Raw genomic sequence first — 22,623 nt, forward strand, 5'->3', positions numbered from 1 at the left:
AAGGCTTAAATACATTCAAATTTCATCTGAGAACATTTGACACACGAGTGAAAGTAGGGCTGGAAGTGCTGTTCTAGCTGTGATGGTTCAGGAAATAAGCAAGAAGCAAAGCTAGTTTGGTGATATCTTTTATCGGACCAGCTGTGTATTTAGGATAGTTGTTAGATAAACTTTCAGGCACAACGTGCCCTATTTCAGGTCTGACCTAAAGAAAGGCCTTTTGTGCCTGAAAGCTTGTCTAACATCTCTCCCAACTATATAGATGGTTCAATAAAAGATATCACCAAAAAAAACCCAACCCTTACTACTCCAGTGAAAAGAATATAGTAAAAAAACCCCACGGACATTTATCATGTTCTACACAATACAAAGCACATGTTGGGGCCCCTACTACAATAGTATTTAGTTCTTTCCAAACTCAGTGCTTTTCATTTCCACAGGCATTAACTAAGTACTCCTCATCAAACCTCTGAGAGGCAGCCAGTAGTATTATTTCCGTAATTCACACAAAAAAAATGACACACAAACAAGTTAAGTGACTTGTCTCAGGGGACAGAACATGAAGGTGGCAGATAAAGGATTAGAGCTAGAGAGATTCTGACTCCCAGATCTATGATCAGACCCCTAAATAGTGATTCATAATTTAAGGCCAGAAGGAACCATGACAATTGTTCTGCCTGGTCTCCTGTGGGCTCCACCTCACGGAAAGGGAAGTGGTAAGATTTTTTGTGGGTGACATCTTTAAGTGGAACAACTGTGATAATTCTTTCCTCTTACGTATCTCCTGGACCATCACAGCTACACCAACACTCCAAGTATGAAGAAAGAGAAGAGTGATTCTGAGCAGTTAAAATCTGCAGGATTTGAAATGAGCAGGGATTGAAGCAATGGGCTGGCCAGGTAAGAGGAATAGCCAATGCAGAGGAAGGAAGGTAGAAAGTGTTTGCATGGGGTTTAGTGATACCTTTCCCAAATTCATGGAATTGTAGCTGGGCTCAGTGCAAGTGAATTTGATCTTTCATGCAAATCTATCCCTTATCTCTAACATATTTAGGTGTTCTGTCTTGGCACTGTTGCAGTTGTGCTCAGCAGAAGTGCCAAAGATGATATTTCATAGGGGTAACTGCCAGCACAGTGAGCACTTTTAGGGTCCTGTGTCTTTGGAACTTCCTTCCTTCCTTGATCAGTAACAGATGGAGTTTGTTAACCTTTTGGACACACTGTATTGCTGGTCTTTTCTCTCTGGGCTGCAAGGAGAAGAGTCATTTTGGTGCTGCTTTTTTATTTTTTTCTGGGGGGGGGGAGACTCCTGTATTCGTGGTCCAGTCAATAATGCTTTCAGTCAGCAGAGAGTTACTGTATTTACTCAGATACAAAATGAGGTCTCTCCCCCCGAATTGGCATGGGGAAAAAGCCACTCATCTTATAATCACATACAAAGAAATCACTAAATACATTGTCTATCACTAAACTGTTGCCAAAAGCAATGGAAATGAACTATGAAGTTGATTAAATGCAGCTAACACTGGGCAAGTACATGGCCAATACTGGGCAAACTTGCAGATGGGAACCGACCACAAGGTTAGGTTAGTGCAACCCATCAAATAAGATATATGATAGGGCCCATAAAGTACAGTCCTCCTCACTGCTGACTCTTTTTTCCGTTCACGGTGAGCCACTACATTGCATACATTTTGACTTTTTTGCTGAGCTGTGCCTTTCCTTCCTATTTCCAATGATTCCTGTTTCTTCACCAGCGTTACATGCCTGGCAAACATTGCCAAATGGGGCCTCAAACAGTTCACCCAGAATCCCTCTGTCTCCCTGTGTCTCGCGCAGGTGTATACGATGAGTGTGGCCCTACCCTCCCTGAGGTGAAGCCAGATCAGGGTGCCCTGAACCTCATCTACATATACATTTTTGGAGCATCCCAGGAGTCATGACAGTCATGATTGGGGGGGCAGGGTAATTAGCACATGGATTTTTTGTGGTGGGGGAGTATTTAGAGTACACGTACATATTGACCAGTGTTGTGGGCTCACTATGGCTTGAAATACTGTTGACTCTGGTGAAGACCAGCCCAATGAATGATATACTAAATCATGAACCTTTGGCAAATCCTACTGTGCGCGCAGGACCAGGGATGAAAAGGCAAATAATCCAAAGGCAAGCTACTTTCCCCTGCTGTAGCAGTGAGCAGGGGACAAATTCAAGGCAAACCCCAACAATTAGATTCTATACCTAGAATATTTTAATAAATTTATACATTTTCCACATATAGAATGCAATTATTGGGGGGGGATCCTCTTATAATCAGGGTCATCTTCTATTTGAGTAAATACAGTAAGTAGTTTTATGTATGAAGAGTTTGTAATTATGAAGAGGGCCAAGAGCTGGGAAGGTTGTAGTTACAGTGTTAATATGCATCTCAACAAACAAGCAATGCTACCATGTGCCACTCTGGGATTTAGCTAGTAAAAATTCTGGCTGGTGGCTGCTAATTATCATTCAGATTACTCAGAAGAAAACTGGGTGATGCTTTCTCAGGAAGTGGTACTGTACAGGATCCCTCACTATGAGTAGCAGTTTCTCAGCAAGTCATGCTTATGCAAGCAGCAACCTTTCACCCTCAAGAGGCACCCTTTAGACCATCGGAGGTACCAGGGGACAGGGTTGAAACTTCAGTTTTATGCTTCAGCAACATGGCTTTTGTTTGTGCAGCATGAATTTCCATATCCTGATGGCTAATTATTATTCCCTGTGATGTACCAGAGGACGAATTCTTTTGGCACACCTAGAATATTTTTGTTAGTGCCACACTACTTTGCATAACTTGCCCTCTGACCAAAACATTTAGCCAGAAATATAAATAGAATACCAGCTCTTAACACACAATCTCTTTAAATATTATGCATTTGGCAAGCAGGAGAAGATAGTTTGTTTTTGGATTTGCCTTTTCATCCCTGGCCCTGCACACAAAACACATGACTTTGCACAGCTCTTTAAAAAATGAGAGAAGCATGTTGTGTTGTATCTCATTTCTATGTAAAATTAATGAAAATAAAGGCAATGCACTTCCTATTCATAATGAATAACCATGCCAAACTATATCAACCTTTTCAGATTCCTCCTCTAGAGGGCTTTTAAATGAGGTCAACAGCAAACATATCTTTACATTAGATCTGAGAATGAGCAGCACAGAATAACAGGGCCTGTCTTTGGTGGCAAAGCACAGTAACAAGCTCTTCTTTATTCTTATGATGAAAAATAACATAGAATACTAAATACTGCCCCTGTGTTTGCACCAGATATGGATTTCACAGACTGAGCTGGTTATAAAGAGAAGAGAGGACCGTGAGCAGAGATACACAGTCCCCATTAACAATGCTGAAAGATCAATGCTAGCTAAGCATCAGGTTGACAACCCCATATGTCAGGTTCGGTAGGACCCAGAGCGTGTGCCTCCTGAGAAAGAATATCATTCTGCAGAATAGATTGAAGGAATCAGGTGAAATGCTCATATTCTACCTCAGAACCTGATAATCGAGTGTCCCATCTTAACAGTAAGTGGCAGCAGCAGGGCCCCTGAATAGGAATGGGAGGAAGCTGCTCCCATCCTGGTGCCCTGTCAAATGGAACTCTCTTAACAGCTGGTGCTTTGTTTTCCCAGCTGGATGCAGAACATAGCTTCTCATTTAAATATCATACCCTTTTTTTCACCAGTCCTTGCAAAGAAACCATTATATGGCTATAATGGAAGGCCACAGTATAAAAGTGATAATGAACATCATAAATGCATCAGGTATCCAAGGCCTATTTGGAACAGAGTGGCAGATCTTGGGTTTCTGGTACTTTATAAAAGGGGTTTATTTTGCTTTAGCAAGAAGGAGCAATTTCCTTGCAACAGAGTGAACAGACACCCATGCTAATTTTAAATTAGCTAGCTCAGGTCTTAGCAGCAGCCTAACTGTGACACAACAGAAGTAAGTCAGGCTGCAAAACCTAGCCGAGAATCAGATTCAATTAGCCTGCATATGTAGATTGCCCTGAGTCATTAGGGGCAATGGGCTTTTACACTGGAGAAGAGATCTCAGACTGCACTTTGGAAACAGAACAACTGTTTTCTTTCTGTCTTTGGAGACCTTATACTTGGGGCAGATCTGTGTATTGATCTTTGCTTGCAGGATGAAGCTATTTGGAATCAATAAAGTGCACCAAAGATTGTGGGATTGCAAAAGCAAAGTCCCCTCTTTATGTTTTTGCCACAGAAAGGGTTCTTTTAGCTCTCATAAGCAGAAATATTTCAGTAGTGTCTCAAAACCCACAGCAGGGACTGGACATCCACTGTGCTTAGGCACTGTACAAACAGGAGAAAGACAGAGGCCCTGCCAAGAAGATTTTACAGTCTAAATAGCTGATACGAAGAGTAGAAAAATCATATTAGTAGCATCATTTTTTTTAAAGAGATGGGGCAACGAGGTATAAAAAGTTTACATGATTAGACTATAGTCACAGAAGAAGTCTGAGGCAGCAGAAGCTGGGAATCAAACACAGATCTCTCAAGTGCCACCCCATTACCTCAGCAACATCATTTTCCCCATCTCTCAGGCCATCTAGTCCGTGATAAGTTTCATACTCAATTGCCTGGACTTCATTAGTTAAAAAAAATCATCATCAATTAAGCACACGTTATCACCAAATTAAAAGAAAAGCTACTACCAAAATCAGTATGAAAAGGAAGGCTTCTCTTCTTCCTCCCAAGACTACACGTTCAAGACTACACACTTTTCACATGACTGATTAAGCAAGTCAGACCTAATTTCCTCATTACCTTATATGAGACCATGATAGTTATATGTTCAAACTTGGGTAGAGTGGGCTTGCCCTTAAAAATGCATAGGCATGTGCAAAGTCCCATATTGTCTTAAACCAGGACAAAGCTTTAGCTAAAGATTAGCTTGGAATGGTAAGGGAAGATGTGAGAAAGCATTTCTTGCTCCTGTAACTCAGAAACCTGGAGTAGAAACTTCATGCTATCCTGCTCAGATTATATTTAAACTGCTCATTTTCTGTGTTTGCTTTTGCCATGTGTTTGAGAGCTACTAAAGGGAAGAAACAGGCTGTGCCTGGGACTGTGACATTTTTTATTTAATTTATGAGAAAAAACGAACACATACCAAGAGGAGAAAAAGGGCCCTTTCCTTCGCCCCACCCCATGCTTGGCATATTGGGTCTGTTCAAGTGTGCTGACCACTGCCACCAATACAAACGATGATGGGGTAATGCCACTTCTCCTGGACAGCTGCAACCTAAAATTGAGTTTTAAACTAAATGTTACAGTTCTCTCCAACACACTTATGCTGTTGTCCATATTGATCAGTCAGAAATGGGTGATTCAACTCCTCTCTACAGATCTGTTAAAATGAAAAATAGCTCTTTCTGTACCTGCTAAAGTCATGCTTATCTACACTGGCACCTCTTGAGGAAATGTATCGGTGTGGTAAATTTTAGCACATCTAGAAAAAAATACTTCTACTATACAACAACATAAAATTACAAGGGACTAGGCTGCAATTCCCTAGTTGGTTGCCAGATATGTCCTTACACGTAAGATTTCAGAATGAATTAAGATATGTGATCTTCTCATTTATTATACAAATTCATTATGAGCCAGGGTAGATCTAAATATTATGTTGAGTGATCTAGTACACATCATTAGAATACATGGAGACACAAAATCATTAGGATACATGGACAGACAAGGCTTGGCAGAGAAGAGGTAGTACCTAAGCAATGTGGACAAAAAGTGGCCGCAACTAGTGCTGGGAAGAGAGTCTGACTGGGGCAGGGAGCTGATTCAGACTCTTTGAAGGATATTACCATATAGCAACCTAAGTTTAGATTCCCTCGCTGTTTTATTGCTGAAATCTATTAACCCATTGCCTTTCTCTGAATTTCACACCTAACTCTTTGCTTTTGTTTATCTTAGCAACAGAAAAGCAGTTGGTGGGGGAATTATTTCTAGTAATAATGAATTACATTTGGAGCCAGTGAAGTAGATAGATTGTCAAATTTTATGGCTGCAGTGCCCAGTTATACAATTATGCTATTTGCAATTCTTTTGCTTTCAGCCGAGCTGCTGCTAATATCCTTGCTTTTTTTCATTTGTATTGATTGTGCTGTAAGTCTGCCATATGTTTTTCCTTTTAGTTGAATAAAAGATGATGGGCCAAATTCTGCACTCAATTACCTTGGTACGGCAGAGAATAAATTTTGGCCCTAGAATCATATTTTATCTCTTACTTAATCACTTTTTAATTATATTTTAATAGGCGATTGCTGTAACTCTTACACTTTGCATGGACACATGATTAGAGCAACAGGGAGAGCAATGGGTGCCTGGTGTTCTTTGGCTGTTTCATCTGCAATGAGGCACTGTAGTATCTGCCTTCTCACATGTGAATTAGTTCTGGGCAAAAGATCTTGCTTATGTCTCTACTGTAACACTCTCTTTTGTGGCAAGATGACAAGATCCTTAATCAGTGAGTCATTAAGAGGAAGAACTCCATTCTGATCTACAACTGAGATACTCCGAAATAAATACCATTGTTTCTTAAACCTACTTTGGAAATTTCTGCCTTAATATTTTATTGTACATGGGTACGGCCTGGTTCAGGATTCCTCTGACTTCAGCGGGCTTTGGATCAAAACCTTAATGCTGAGAACAACCATGCATATCCAGGATGCCTGCGTTTTTCTCAGATTACACAACATGCATAATAAGGTGATAAAACACCACCTAGCCTGCCATACATAGGATGGTTTGTAGTGCAAAAATACATCTTTCATGCACAGAGGAGGAGAGAATATGAGACTGTTCTGCTGTGGGGAGGTGCAAATGGGCAACACTGATACTAATATCTAGAGGAAAGGGGGCAGGTGCCAGGCTAAATAAAGAAATCTGAGTGCACATACAGAGCACACTCTCTCTCATGTCCCTGGGGAAACACAGGGTGGAGGGAATTAATGAGTATGTTGGACACTGGGGAATAAAATAATGGCATAAACATTGCAGCAAACAACAAAGCCCCAGAGTTTGGTATTAATTTGTTATGGAAAAGGCCTTAGGATTCTATTGTCTATATGGTGGGACTGACAGCTCTTATGGAGAGGGATGCTTTGCGGTAGGGGATGGAGTAGTGATACTAATGAATGTTTTAGGTGAATATGAGGAGCAATAAGTTACGCCCACATCTGGGAAGATACTGCTCCTGTACTGCTGGACATTTGTCAGTGTGTCTTATCTTTGGCTCTACGTTCATGTTCTTGTTCACATATTTTGGCTCATGTTAACAAATTTATTAATGCTGTATGTACAAGAGAGTGGTGCATGATAAATACTTCTTTCTGCTTCACACCCTCACTGTCCCTGGGTGCATCTTTACTCTTGAGAACCTGCTTTTCTGTATGTCACTAAAAATAACCAGCATGTACATTTGCACCATTGCTACCAAGAACTGATAATTTGCCTCCCTCAAGGTACTTACCCTCAGATTTGCATGTTCTTCCAAGTAACTCTGGACAATGACATAAGACTATTTATTTTAATTTCACATGCAATTCTCTAAGCTATGTGCAGCTAAGTGACCTGCCTGTAAAGAGTTTTTTATCCAGAATTTTAGAGAAGATCTGTGCTTCTTTTTCCTGCATAAATTTTTGTATTTGCAGCCCCTCCACAAATATAGACATATAACATTTCACATTAGTTACTCTGGACATGAAAATCACCTCTTTGAGTCATAATACTGCTAATGTTCTATTAAACGCTATATTATTATATATAAAGTAGGCATGCTCTCATAACTGAACCCCTGACTTAATGAAATTTTATTCAGAAAGCATGCCCTTGGCCAATCAGAATCTAGAGACACTCTACTATTCCTTACTTAGAAGTTCGACCCTACTGTTCAGGTATATAATTTATGGCTCCCAAAATGGCTGGGGACATTTTATTTACATGTTGATTATTCAGTTGTTTCTCAGTAACTTTCTACTATGCTAATGCCAATTCTCTGATTGGTTTATGACTATTATTAGCCAGAGTGGAAACATTTGCATAATTGTTGTAAGATTATTTCAAATTAATATGAAAATCTTTCTACTCTGATTTGCTATTCCTGAAAGTCCATTTAATGTATGCAGTCACATGGCCATCTTCTCTGCTGACTGCTCCTCATAATTCCACTCTTCTTGTTTGATTTAAAAAATGGGACAGAGCCTTCCCCACTGAGGTAGTAAGAACTGAGGGAAGACACTGAGAAGACTCAATTTGCATGAGAGGGATGAGGCAATAAGCTTATGTGGCCAATTTATTGCTGACATATTGGAAATCTGAAAGCAGTAGCCAAATGGGAAAAACTTAAGGTAGCAGTTCAGGGGTCAGGACAGAAAAGAGGTACATTCCCCTTTAGGATAATATTGCTAACAGTTTAAAGGTGCTTCCTGATAATTTGCTAATAAATGATCCCATACTAATACAGCAATCACTCTCAGATTATAAGTAGCCCAGGATACAGATATCACAAGAACGAAGCCTGCCTCAAGTTATTATTGATAGAGCATTTAACTTCAGTTTTCAAAGAATTCTCTCACATAACAATGGAATTCATCTGGCCAAAAACTCATGCAAGTTTAAACTTTGGAGTTAGTTTGTCACACGAGCAGACAAAAGCCAGCATATTATAAAAACTTACTTGTACATTTCCTGTCTGTTGTCAAGGAAAAAGCAAAACAAGACACATTTTTCAGAAGTTTATAAAAAGTACATTAGTGTAGAGGAGCCATCCTGGCTTGCAAGAAAGCATATTTTTAGGATTGTATAAATATTTATTTGGGTTCGCAGAAGCACAATGTAGTAAGTAAAGGTGTGTCGCTTTCCCAATTGTGTACTTGTTTAAAGGCATACTCAGTACTTTATAACAAATTATAAATTAGTTCTGAGCTTTGGCTATCAATGACAATAGCAAAAGGCCTGTCTTCTGTAGATTATAGGAATCATTTGGTGACAAGTGGCAGTGCACATATAAAAGATATTTACATTTCAGCTGACAGGGAGCAATGCACCAAACTGCAATTCTAAAGGAAAGACTTTGGGTGGTTTCTGCCCTGTTCAAAGGAGCAGCACACAGAAGAGATCATGACCCAGAAATTCCTTCCTTGCTCCATCTTGTTCCAGGGGGATTATAATTTGCCACTATTAAAGGCCAGTTGAAGATTACTACCCCTGTGCCAACTCAGCGGAGATGCCCAGAGCATTGTTCAAAGCCAAGATTTCATCTATTTCCTGTCCTTCCCATCGTTCGGCACCCTTGCTTTGAAGGGAGGGGTATGGAGAGAATATATTGAGCATGTAGTAATCATTTACTCTTCCAATGCCTGAACCTGCAGGACAAAGAAGATACCTAGGAGCAAAGAGAAGTTAATTCCTAATTGTACCCTCTTGTAGCCACATAGGCTAACCATAATCTGCTCCTAAAAGAGGGGTAATGTTATCAAGACGACAGAATGGAGGGCTGGAACCAAAGACTCCTAAATCCATTCCCAGTTCTGTCACTGACTTACTCCTGGAGCTTTCAGGGCATGGACAGATGAAACAATCAAACTGGTTTTCCATGATGCTGGTTTATTACAGATGCATCTGGGTCCCCCTCCCCCTTTACTACTATACTGGTTTAAATGGAGCTAAGCCACTGTACATTTAAGCCTATTTAATTCAAGTTTAAAATTACAATGTTTTAGCCCAGTTACACTGCTATAGGAATGGACTGATGAAACATTTGCATTGGTTCAGCTGATGCACCCTCATGCAGTAGTCATTTACCCTTTGAACATAGAATATTGTTATGTCCATCCACAGTCTAAGTTAACCAATTTACAATTCGTATAACCGACCATTGTGCGTGTTAAACAACAGATATAAACGGCTTGGCTAAAAGCTAGGTGTTGTATACAAGCATTATCAACGATTACAATACATGTAAGTGCCATAGTAATTTTTTAGCCCATTTTTATTAAACTCTCTCTCCCAGGCACAAGTTAATATGATTACACAAGTAGAACATTTTTTTAATTGAAGAAATACAAAACTTTAAAAAATCATGATTATGATATGCAAGTAGCCACATTCTGAACTATAAGCAATGTAAACAATGCCTCAATGACAGTGAAAGCTTTTTACCAGGTCTGAAGAAGCATTTTACCTGACGTATCCTAAAAATGATTCCTGCATTTAAATCCATTTCTAAGGATGTTTCTGATATGTTCACAAATAGCACTGCTAGAAACAGTTGCCTTGGGCAGCAGGAAACCTATCTCTCTTCTCTGCTTGATCTCAGGCTGTGCATACCATGTGGTATCATTATTAGATATCAAGAACAAGTGCGATTTTCCTTCTTGGCACGAAAAGAACATACAATCATTTAGCCTCTAAACCTATAATACAAGCTAAAGTCAAGACCCTACCTGTTAGGACAGGTTCAAATAGGTATTTTCCAAAGGTTTCCTGGTGGCAATGTGCCTTTCTTATCTCCTCTCAATAACATGTATAAAGAGTATTAAGGAAAAAAAAAGAACAATTCTCCCTGCAGTGGTTGCCATTAAAAAAAAAAAGAAAAAGACATTTGCCAATTCCCACATGGTAGTATCTTAGATACCATAGTTTTTCAATGAACTTAAAATAGGAAGTAAATGTAGCAGCTTCCAGGTATCTACGGCCATTTTAAAGGTGATGACTCTATCCTCTGATACCCTGGACAAGATTGCATCAATTCCCTCCTGCTCCACTGCTTCATTTCCAGCCTTTCTTATTGTTGTGTGCAGTTATTGTGTGTATTTTTTACATTCAGCCCAAACAGCTATAAATACACCCCCCTCCCCCAACTCATTAGAAGTACTGGAAGTGAATTTGTAATATTTAAAGCACAAGTATTGCTTCATATCCAGCTCAAGATGTCTCTTTTTCATTTCTTGGCTTTCTTGGAAAAAAAAATTCAGAATACTGTAGGGCAAAAATGAGATCTCCTGAGCCTGTAGTTTAGCAACAGTGGTTAGAGCCATATGAAAATCCTGGTGAATCAAAGAGCTTTTCTGCTAATGTTACTGAAAACAGGGACATAACAATCTGAGCTATGCAGACTGTACTCCTTCCCATACCGGTTCTAGGATTCTTTCGAACTGAACAGAAACCACATGCTTAGTTTTCCAATCAAGCTATGTAGAGCATTGTGTATGGCACCTGACCCTACTCACTTCATTGTGATCTAGCCAGTGGAGTATAATGAAACAACATAACTATAAAATGTCTTATTCTGCATTCAAATGAAAGTCAGAGAGATGAGCCAGCACAATCTCTTGTTGTAATTTTACTTACTAGTCTGACCTTGAAAGTCTCTCAAAATCACTTAGTGCTGTAAAAATCTTGAAATCTGAGAACCAAGTGCCCCATTTAGCTATAGCTAATTAGTCCACACATCCCGCAATGCAAAAATATAATTGACTGTGTGTAAAACTATTTCGGGGAGCCAGTGAATTTGCATGCTAATACAAGGTTCTGTTTGTAAAGACAGCCCCCTCCATTATAGATGGATATCAGAAAGGTGCCAATTATGAAGAAGGGGTGTATTACATTATAAACCAACTGCCTTGTGCAACTAACTAATTGCTATAACACTACACAGTCCAAAAATATAATTGACCCTGTCTGTAAAGCTATTTTTGGGAACCAAGGAATCATTAGCATGCCAAAACAAAGTGCCAGCTATAAAGGAGGGAGTGTGACCACTGTGGCCATCTGCCTCCTATACGACTGGCTAATCTACACACCCTGTAAAAAAAAATCCTTTTACCGCATGCAAAGGAAAAACAAGGCCCTCGGGGATTTTATATATAGGACACTTGCAGTATTCTGTAGAAGAGGAATATCTTTCAAAGTGCTCCTCTGTTGAGAGGGAAGCCTAGCTGGCAAGAGTGCTGTAGTTCGGAGTATTGTGTCTTTGTATGCTATTTTGGGTAGACAGTGAGTCTTTTCTGGGGTTGCTTCTTATTTTCCAGCTGCACAAACACATGCAAAAAGTTCCTTTGTCAGGCAACATGCTAACTTTTTTCTGATAAGCAGCAGCAAACATTAACAAATTACAGACATTAGATTAAGGCTGTCTGAAAAATCAAGAATGACAGCAATGGACCATATGCTGTAGCTTATATGTTTCCGAACCACTGCAGATAACCAGCTGTACCATAAAAATACCCAGGTTCTTTATACCATGTAATCGTCTTCAGCATGTATCAAATCATTCCAACACCTGTTTGTTTATGTCCACATCTCTTTCTACACTTACCATGACCCAGACATACTGATGTCTATTGTAGTTCTCTAAGCTTCAAAGAGAAACTGCCATGACAGTCTCCTCATGCACACGCAACTACTGAGTAACGCACTGTCTCTTAACTTCCTCACTAGCCTTTCTTTAAAGTCCAGAGAATTTGTTTAACTCAGTTGCAACTTTTCAGCACCTAACTGTTGCTGGAAATGCCTTCTGTTTGTTTTCAACAACTATAGTGTATAGCATCAAGAGAGCAAACATATTTTTAAAAGTGAACACGGTCAAATAGCCACTGGAAAACAACAGCTGAAGTTTATTAAGAAAGGAATTAGATCATATGCAGTTTTCTTTTGGGGATGCAAACTTGGGGCTGGAAAGAGAAAGAAGCTAGCGAGTCCTCTCCTACACGCATCTTGGAACATAATACATAATTGGAAGAAGGTTTAGGAAATGTGCATCATTGAACCCCTAGTGCCAGGGATTTCCCAATACTTATTGCTTATGCCAGCTGAGTTCTGTGATTTGGATTAGTGAACTCCGGCTGCTAGATCCACAGGATTCATTCACTATGAACACACGCCAGTGACATTTTCGTGGAACATTTTGCAAACAGACTTGCTTACATAAGGTTCCATAAACACACCCACAGATCGGTTCTAAACTTTGAGTATTATCTCATTGAACTCTGACGCCTGCCCCATGGGCACACGTCACCATGCTCTGCTTGATTATATTTATTTGCTCTTTGCATTACTCAGAATCTTCTGTGGCCATACTCCGGTTTTAGTGTAGTCCCACCACCTTAATCTGGAACTTCATTAATAGCACAGCCAGCTCATTCTTTTTAAGGCCCCCACTTCAGTTTGGACATCTCTCTCCAAACTTACTTTCTTAATTTTTCTAAACAGACATTTGCTGGAATCTTTCATTGGATTATCTATTTAGCCTTGCAGAAGTCGACAAGCTGACGGCACCAGCAGAAAGAAAACAGAGGCAGTAATCAAGTGCTTTCTTCAAAGAAAGTTTGCGATCAGAAGAATCAAGCATAGGCAAGCAAGGTGTTAGGACAGATACCCCCAGACCACAGAGGTCCACCTTCCCATTGGCACATTCCCAACCACCTACATACAGTCCTTCCGCTGACTGCACCTGTCAAGAGAGATTCATAAATTCATAGATGTTAGGGTCGGAAGGGACCTCAATAGATCATCAAGTCCGACCCCCTGCATAAGCAGGAAAGAGTGCTGGGTCTAGATGACCCCATCTAGATACTCGTCTAACCTCCTCTTGAAGACCCCCAGGGTAGGGGAGAGCACCACCTCCCTTGGGAGCCCGTTCCAGACCTTGGCCACTCGAACTGCGAAGAAGTTCTTCCTTATGTCCAGTCTAAATCTGCTCTCTACTAGCTTGTGGCCATTGTTTCTTGTAACCCCCGGGGGCGCCTTGGTGAATAAATCCTCACCAATTCCCTTCTGTGCCCCCGTGATGAACTTATAGGCAGCCACAAGGTCGCCTCTCAACCTTCTCTAGCGGAGGCTGAAAAGGTCCAGTTTCTCTAGTCTCTCCTCGTAGGGCTTGGTCTGCAGGCCCTTAACCATACGAGTTGCCCTTCGCTGTACCCTCTCCAGGTTATCCGCATTCTTCTTGAAGTGTGGCGCCCAGAATTGCACGCAGTACTCCAACTGCGGTCTGACCAGCGCCCGATAGAGGGGAAGTATCACCTCCCTGGACCTATTTGTCATGCATCTGCTGATGCACGATAAAGTGCCATTGGCTTTTCTGATGGCTTCGTCACCCTGCCGGCTCATGTTCATCTTGGAGTCCACTAGGACTCCAAGATCCCTTTCCACCTCTGTGCCACCCAGCAGGTCATTACCTAGGCTGTAGGTGTGCTGGACATTTTTCCTCCCTAAGTGCAGCACTTTGCATTTCTCCTTGTTGAACTGCATCCTGTTGTTTTCTGCCCACTTGTCCAACCTATCCAGGTCTGCCTGCAGCTGTTCCCTGCCCTCCGGCGTGTCCACTTCTCCCCATAGCTTTGTGTCATCTGCAAACTTGGACAGAGTACATTTCACTCCCTCGTCCAAGTTGCTGATGAAGTCATTAAAGAGTATCGGTCCAAGGACCGAACCCTGCGGGACCCCTCTGCCCACACCCTTCCAGGTCGAGACCGACCCATCCACCACGACTCTTTGGGTGTGACCCTCTAGCCAATTCGCCACCCACCGGACTGTGCAGTCATCCACATCACAGCCTCTTAACTTGTTCACCAGTATGGGGTGGGATACCGTATCGAAGGCCTTCCTGAAGTCTAAGTATATGACATCCACCCCTCCTCCTGTGTCCAGGCGTTTCGTAACCTGGTCATAGAAAGAGACTAGGTTGGTCAGGCACGATCTGCCCGCCACAAACTCGTGCTGGTTTCCCCTCAGCATAATTTGCCCTGCCGGGCTCTCACGAATGTGAGCCTTGATAATTTTTTCAAAGACTTTACCAAGGATGGAGGTGAGACTCACCGGCCTATAGTTGCCCGGGTCCTCCTTCCTCCCCTTTTTGAAAATGGGGACCACGTTAGCCCTTTTCCAGTCCTCCGGGACTTGGCCCGTGCGCCACGAGCATTCGAATATTCCTGCCAGTGGCTCTGCAATGATGTCGGCCAGTGCCTTCAGCACCCTCGGATGGAGCCCATCCGGGCCTGCCGACTTAAAGGCATCCAGTTCTTCCAAGTGACTCTGTACCACCTCAGGATCTACGCATGGAAGTCTGGCGCCTTGCTGCTGCCTCTCTACAACCCCAGTGAGAGACTTGTCGTGCCCCTCACTTAGGAACACTGAGGCAAAGAACTCGTTGAGGAGTTCAGCCTTGTCCCCCCTATCTGTCACCAATTGTTTCTGCCCATTTAGCAGCGGTCCTATTCCTCCCTGGGCCTTCCTTTTACTCCCAATATATCTAAAAAACAATTTCTTGTTGTCCTTTACTTGGGTTGCCATCCTCAGCTCCATGGTAGCTTTGGCCCGCCTAACTGCCTCCCTACAAGCACGAGCAGAGGAGGTATATTCATCTTTAGTGATCTCACCCTGTTTCCACTTTTTATGTGCTCCCCTTTTGGCCCTTAGGCTGCCCTGGATTTCTCCAGAGAGGGTGAACCTGATATGAGGTTAACTCTAAATTTACCGAAGACTAACTTAATTACTAGCCTTATTTGCCAAGCAGGGTTCCAACTTCTGTTCATGTTGCTCATATAAAATAATTAGCATCAATTAGGAATTATATCAAATGTATATTTGAAGCAACCAACATGTTCTTTCAATGTGAGAAGCACTTAAGACTTAACAAGAGGCAAACATGTTGCTATCAGTCTGTTAAGAACTAGCTGGTGTATCACAACACTGAACAACTGTAGTAACTGGGACCGATCTCTGCGCGTGTGATTAGTAACCTCCCAAGACATGTCTCAACATACACAATGGAAAAAGAGGCTGCATTTTAAAGTAATGGGATTTAGAAAGGTTTTTTTCAGTTTCTCATAGATAAGAAGAGATTTTCTGATTATGGAGAAGTGAGATCTCTTTACAGAGCTATAAAAGAAGGAGAGAAACTGCACTGCAGAAAGAAAGCATGGCAGCACGTGGTTGACTAGACGTGCGGTTGGCAGGAGCGTGGTTGTTCAGCCTTCTGCTGTAGTCAGAACCTTCCTGTCTTTTGGGAGACAGCCCAGCTCCTTCTCTAACGTCACATCTTTAACTCTAGCTCATCAAGGTGCTGGAGTCTCCTGTTTTCCTCCCTTTTCTTATTTACACTCAGAATACCAGCACTAGGTCCAGTGTCTTCTGCTGAGCAGTTTTTGCAACTATGAAGACAACTTCATTTGCCATATTGTACCTGAGTCAGAGGCATCTGTTGTCTCTGATTTTAATTCCACCATTGCAGCTACCAAGAGCAAAACATGATCATTTCACTACAAAGACTGCAGAGATACAATGACACAACAGGCCTGCCTTCTTAACTGGTATTAAGTACCTTGTTTTGCTTTTACACTAGCTGCTTCTCATAGGCGTAACAAAGCAGCCCGGTGTGCAGCAGCAACCTCTGGCCATCACTGTGATTGTGCAGATGCAGCAGTAGCTGGTATTTTTCTCCCCTCCCCTTCTCCTCCGCCTTGCCTCCCCTTCCAGGTCAGCGTATAGAGTGCCTGCCCTGGTTGCCCTGCCCCTAGTTACTCTACTGCTGCTACTCTTTTCAGATAACTGCAGAAGCAGTGCAGCAATATACTGGAAATCCCCATAAACAAGAATAGAAAAAGTCCATGGCAGATGAGTGAAAGGGTAGCCATCATTCTCCTGAAAGTCGCATGGAATCCTAGTTTTGTTACTGACGACTATTATTTTGAAAGATAGTGGTGAAGAAGTGGCTGGAGTAGCATACAGTGAACCGGGCTGTGTATAATTTGATGTGTATTTTCCATTTCCACTTGTAGGGCATCATTGCAGCAGTGGCGGCATCTGATGCAGCTTCATATGTCATAATTCATAAACATCACTGCTCAGTGTGTCTTCTGTGAAGATTTCGGTAACATGTAATTACTACTAGAGTTCACATTGCAAAGATAGTCCTCTGATTCCATACTCCATATAAAATCCATTACTGCCAGCTTTGAAATTTTGTTTCGTGTGTTCTAAAAATACAAAAATACTTTATATCCCTACTTTATATTCCATTTAAAAATTCTACAAGAATCATGCCATTTTTAACCTAACATCAAGAGTAAAATAAATTGTGTACAAAATAATTCTAATTGATCTGGAGCTCTGACCAGTAATTGGTCACCCTGTTTAGGATGACTTAGGAGAGAGGTGTTGCATGCTGTCAAAACACCCTAAATAATGTCAGTCAACGCAATTTGCAATGAATAAAGAATAGTTGGGCAATATATAAAACAGAGACCTGGTTTACAGAATAATTGCTGACAAAAAGTCCAGCATTTCTTTATTCTCTCAGGACTCATGTGTCAACTCCTATGCCCATAAAAAGAAATGTAAAAAAATGTGAATATAAGATAAAATAAAATTTGCCTCTTGGTTCCTGCAGCATCTGCTCCATTGATTGCTCAGTGTCACTCTACATAGCCTTCCTGTCTTTTTCATAGGATTTTGCAGTGTCTAGCAGATGCTGAGCTATTGTACTAGGCGAGCAGAGCCTGAGTAGAGAAGACAGCCATGTCACAAACAAATGTTTGTTAGAATAATCATAGAACATGGGCATTCAACTACACTCTTCTCCTCATTCTTCACTTTCAAGATCTTGAAAACTACAGTGAGGCCAAGAACTTGTGACTCAGTTTTCTTGACTGGGTCCTTATCCGTAGGATGTGTGCTGCTACATCTGTACAATCTGTGCAGTCAGGGATAAAAATCAAGGGTGACTCCAGTAAAGGAAATGGAATGATACCAGTTAAAACTGGTGTGGAAGTATCAGACACCCTGCATGCAAGGCCACTGATTTCATTTAGTGTGTCAGGATCTAAAGCTGAATCCAACAAGGACTAATTTGATGGTCACACACTGAACATCCTAACAATCCAGTGATAAAAACAAAAATCTGCCTTAAATAATCGTCCACACCACATGTTCTATGGCCTGAAACAGCACAAATTCCGTACACTAGAGTCAGTCTTTCAGCGTCTCCACTGCTAGTTGGCCAGTTACATAAAGGAACAGAAGTCAATGTTCTGAAAAAAGGCTGTCAGCTCTTAACACTCTTTGGCAGCTTTGGTTGAAACAAAGAAAGAGCCCAACCTGCCAGCTTCAGAGAGGCTTCCCTAACTCAATGAAAGCTCCCTCCCACCCCCTACAGCTCTGCCAATGCAGCTTAGTCCTGACCTCCGGTGTCCCTGCTGTTTTGCTATTGAACGTCTCCTGAGCAGAGACTGCCAATCATGGAATATTGTGCCAGACTCTGTGCTGGTTTTGTAGTTTGGACAAATGTCCTCTAGGAACCAGATTCGGAGAACCAAGCTCATTTCACCTGACCTAAATTGTTTGTGAAGTGAGGTCGTTAGAGGTGAAAAGTTGTGAGTTAATACACTCACTGCAACACCTCAGTCCCCCTTTCCTTCTCTTTCTTTTCAAGGAAAGCTCTTTCCCTGCTATATTCTAGGATTTCTGTTTCTAATATTTGAGCTTTCATTAAATTGGGAATACACCTTCCTATGGCTCCTCCATAAAATAGGTCTTTATTTTTTCCACCTGCAAATTGTTGATTCACCTTAGTGTATATGTATTCAGACAAGGTTCTTTAGATATCAGATATATATCAGATTCACCCAAAGACCTCTGTCTGCCTATGTCCTTAGATCAACATAGCTACAACCTGCACCCCTGTATATGTATTCAGCATTCATTATTTGCCTCTGCATCACACATATCTGACTATTTAAGTATTTGCATATGCCCTCCAGTCATACTGGATACTTTCAATACTTTCAACCTGATTCTCAACTGAGGCTGTGCAAGAAGACTCCTGTGCCCACCTGAAGCCAACGAAGTCAGGGCTATCGGCAGAGTGCTCAGTACAGGATTGTGATCGTGATGGTCTATGCTATTCAGGAAAGTCATCAGGGCCTCATCCAGACAAGTGCTGATGTTTGTTTCCCCAGGAACAAGTAGCAGCCTCACACCTTGTGTTGCTGCTACTTGTCCCTGGGAAACGCCTGTGCCATGTGTGCTCTGGCATACAGCAGGTTATCCAGGGTGGGATAAGGGAAGCTGGGATAAGCAACTGTGCTGGCCCTAGCAGCCTTACCACGGCCTCAGGGAGCTGCAGCCACCGTGCACCTGAAGCTGGGCGACTGGTTAGCAGCCAGAGTGTGGCTCTGGCTGACTAGGCTCTGGTTTTGGATGGCACTGCCCTGCCTTTTTTTTTGGTGTAAGTTTTTTTGTCCCCAGGGTCTACCAGGGTCATCTCCCTCCCCTCCCCTCCCCCCAACGTAGCAGCATGGGGAACACCTGCATGTGTAGTGTGTAGCACTACATATGGATCTGCAGAACTACCTACCACACGTCTGTGTCTGGGCACGGCCCAGGAGTGCCAAATGCTCCAAATTGTGTAGGCGCATCTGTATATAGTGAGTTGCTATTGATCTATGAATGTACCAAAATGCAACACCCACCACTAGGGCATTAATGTGCTCTAGATGTTGGCTAGGTAAATTAAAAAAGCCTGAGGCATAATCGGTCTAAGTTACATGGTTTTCTGTAAGCAGTGAAGTTTAGATTGGTAGTAAACAGAATATACATTTGCCCTTTGGTGTAGGGGAAAGCAGAATTTTAGATCAGGTTCTGCCATTTTTAAACCCGTCTGTGTGTGCCAAACTTCTGTTCTATTACAGGTATAGACTTGCTTTTGTGCGCCGAACTTCTGTTCCGTTATGGGTTTGGAAAAAAAAAAAGTTTGGTATAGGCCAAAATGCTTCATTAAACTCAAACTATTTTGTTTCATGTTCTGAAGTTTCATGGTCAGGTTATTTAACCCTTTTAAACACTTTTATCTTCTTTAATATTTACATTAAAACGCCATTTTGAAACGAAAGTCAAAATGTTTCATTTAGAAAACTACTGATACAAAACATTTTGAAATAAAACAGTTGATGTAAAAGATGTAGACATGATTTTCTGTTTGTTTCCTGAAAGCTTTCCCTTATTTTTCTCTGAAACTTTTGGCCGTAGTAAATCTGAATAACTAATACTTTGGGTCCCCCTAAATTTCAATTTTTAGGCAAATTTACTGCCTGTAGAAGAAAAATCTCCCAGTTCTAGTAGTGGTGGGATTTTCTTCTCTTTATTCTTCTGCCTTGGTAAATAGTCTAAATTACACACTTGATGTGGATTTTTCTATTTAATTCCCTGAAAAGAAAGAAAAAAAGAAACAAAATATCCTGTGATTAATGATAGTAGTATTTACAGGGACCCAGACTAGATGATGAAGTTAATAATTTATTGCTACAAATACGAATGGATGGTAAAAATCCAGCCCTGGCCCATGCCTTCTACCCTGGCTTCGGCCTGACATAGATTTCTGTAAGGCTGAAAAGACCTAGGTAAAAGATGGCAGCAGTTGATGTATATCGCTGTATCTCTGCAAGGAAAGCAACTACTTGAATTTAAGAAAAAGGACTCAGAGTCTGACTACTACTGAAAAATGCAGCCATAATTTTGTAGGCAAAAACCAGAATACATTTTTTTTTAACCTCCCCATCCCCTCCCTTTTTTTTTTTTTTTTTTGGTGAGGTGGGAAGGCATGGTTGGGCGATAAAGATTTCAATGAGACCTTTACAATTACCCTAGCTAAATTTGTCTCACCAGGCTTGGCAAAGAACAGAGAGTAAATGTTACAAAATGGAGCAGGGGAAAAAGATAAGTGGAAAACAAAGCTTAATAATACTCTGCTAAGATTTCATTTGAAACTTGCAGTATTAAGAAATGATAACTTCCCATGATCTTTTTATGAATTTTTCTCCTCAAACCAAGTAAAGCATACACTCATTCAGAGCTGTGTCCACACCATACGGCACATAGGAATGGTTTTTACTGAAGCCTCATGGAAAAAATGGTGATGAGAATTTTTGTTCACAATTAGACCAACTTATTTCTACTCTTCCATAGCCAAAACCAGCAGACTGAATTTTGCTCAAAGTTTATAAAAAAAAGAAACACTAGATAAAAAGAGTTAAACACATGCAGCCATCAAGCAAAGACAATTTCAGCCCCCAAAATAAGAAAGTTATGAATGTTGAAAAGCAATGACTTAGATATGGAAGTTGTTCTGTAAATGTCACTAGAAGGGACAGGACCCCCATACAACAATAGACATGTCTTTCTACAAGAGATTTAAGATTCGTTTATCATAAACTTTACTCATTACAATGCTTTAGGGAAACCAAACCTAATGATATAATCTGGCAGTACCTCTCACCTCCATGAGATATGAATTAACAGGAAAGAAAAAAGACCAATAACTTTCAACACCACTGTCTCAATGGAAATCTAAGGAAAAGCACTATGGAAAGAAATCTAAAGTAAAGGTTAAATAGGCTCATGATAAATAGGCTGTTCACACCTTAACAAATAGATTATTCAACATAGGACTGGAAAGGTTAGGCAAAATTTCCTTAGTTAAAGCAGGAAAAGAGGAACAAGAATAACAAGTTCTGCCAGTCTCAGCTACACTTTGGGCTTGATCCAAAGACTTTGATGTCAATGGGAGTCTTCCCACTGAGAGCAACAGGAAGTGGGTCAGAAACCTAGTGGAGAAAAGAATAATTCATATATCTCTGGATTCATATATTCATATATTCCTGGATTGTTAGAATTTAAGAACTAAAAAGACCAATAGATCATCTAGACCAGGGGTGTCAAACTCATCCGGTCCCTTGGGCTGCTGGGTTCAGCTGCATGCACCATGTGCAGTGCACACCAGACTGGCTCTGTGCGCTGCATGTAGTTATGGGGCTGGGCCTGGGGCCAGGGCCAGCTTTCGCTGCATGCAGCACACAGGTCTGGTCCAAGATACACAGGCAGCACCATGAGCCGAATGATAAGGCTCCACAGGCTGGATCCAGCCTGTGGGCCAGATCCTTGACACCCCTATTTTAGACTGATTTCTAGTATGGGGAGTGCTGAGTTCCAGTGTAACTTGTGTCTGGCTGTGGCATAACTGCCAGACAGGCAGCCAGTCTTGATAGGAGGGCAACAAGAGATGGAGAATATACCATTCCATAAGTAGCATGTTCTAATGGATAATCACCTTCTCTTGTAAAAAAAAAATTGTCTTGTTTCCGATTTGAATTTTTCTGGCTTCAGCTTGTAGGCTTTAGTTCTTGTTATTCCTTTCTTCTCTGCATTAAAAAGCCCTTTTCCACCCAGTACATTCTTCCTGTAAAGGTACTTACAAGCGATAATGAGGTTACCTCTCAGTCTTCTTTTTAGATAAGCCGGCATAATTGAGCTCTTTAAATCTGTCACTGCCAGGCCCTTGAATCATTTCTGTGGCTCCTTTCTGCACCACCTCCAGGTCTTCAATACCCTTTTTTAAAATGCAGACAGCAGACCTGTACACACTTCCTACAACTGGTCCCACCAATACCACACGCAGAGGGGAAAAAAATCACGTCCCAGCTCCTACTCACCAAAGATCATCTGAGAGCTTACATTAAGCTGTTTACTCCTTATGACTTCTAGATCCCTTT

General features: G+C 41.3%; 1 protein-coding gene across 1 annotated transcript in view; it reads right to left on the bottom strand.

Annotated features, from left to right (window-relative positions):
* The window catches only part of MAMLD1 (mastermind like domain containing 1), a 306,332-nt gene that overhangs the window by 242,900 nt on the left and 40,809 nt on the right, over positions 1-22,623 (bottom strand). The gene's annotated exons all lie outside the window — the stretch shown is intronic.

This window comes from Alligator mississippiensis, chromosome 8 (assembly GCF_030867095.1).
Source record: "Alligator mississippiensis isolate rAllMis1 chromosome 8, rAllMis1, whole genome shotgun sequence".
Classification (NCBI taxonomy): Eukaryota; Metazoa; Chordata; order Crocodylia; family Alligatoridae; genus Alligator; species Alligator mississippiensis.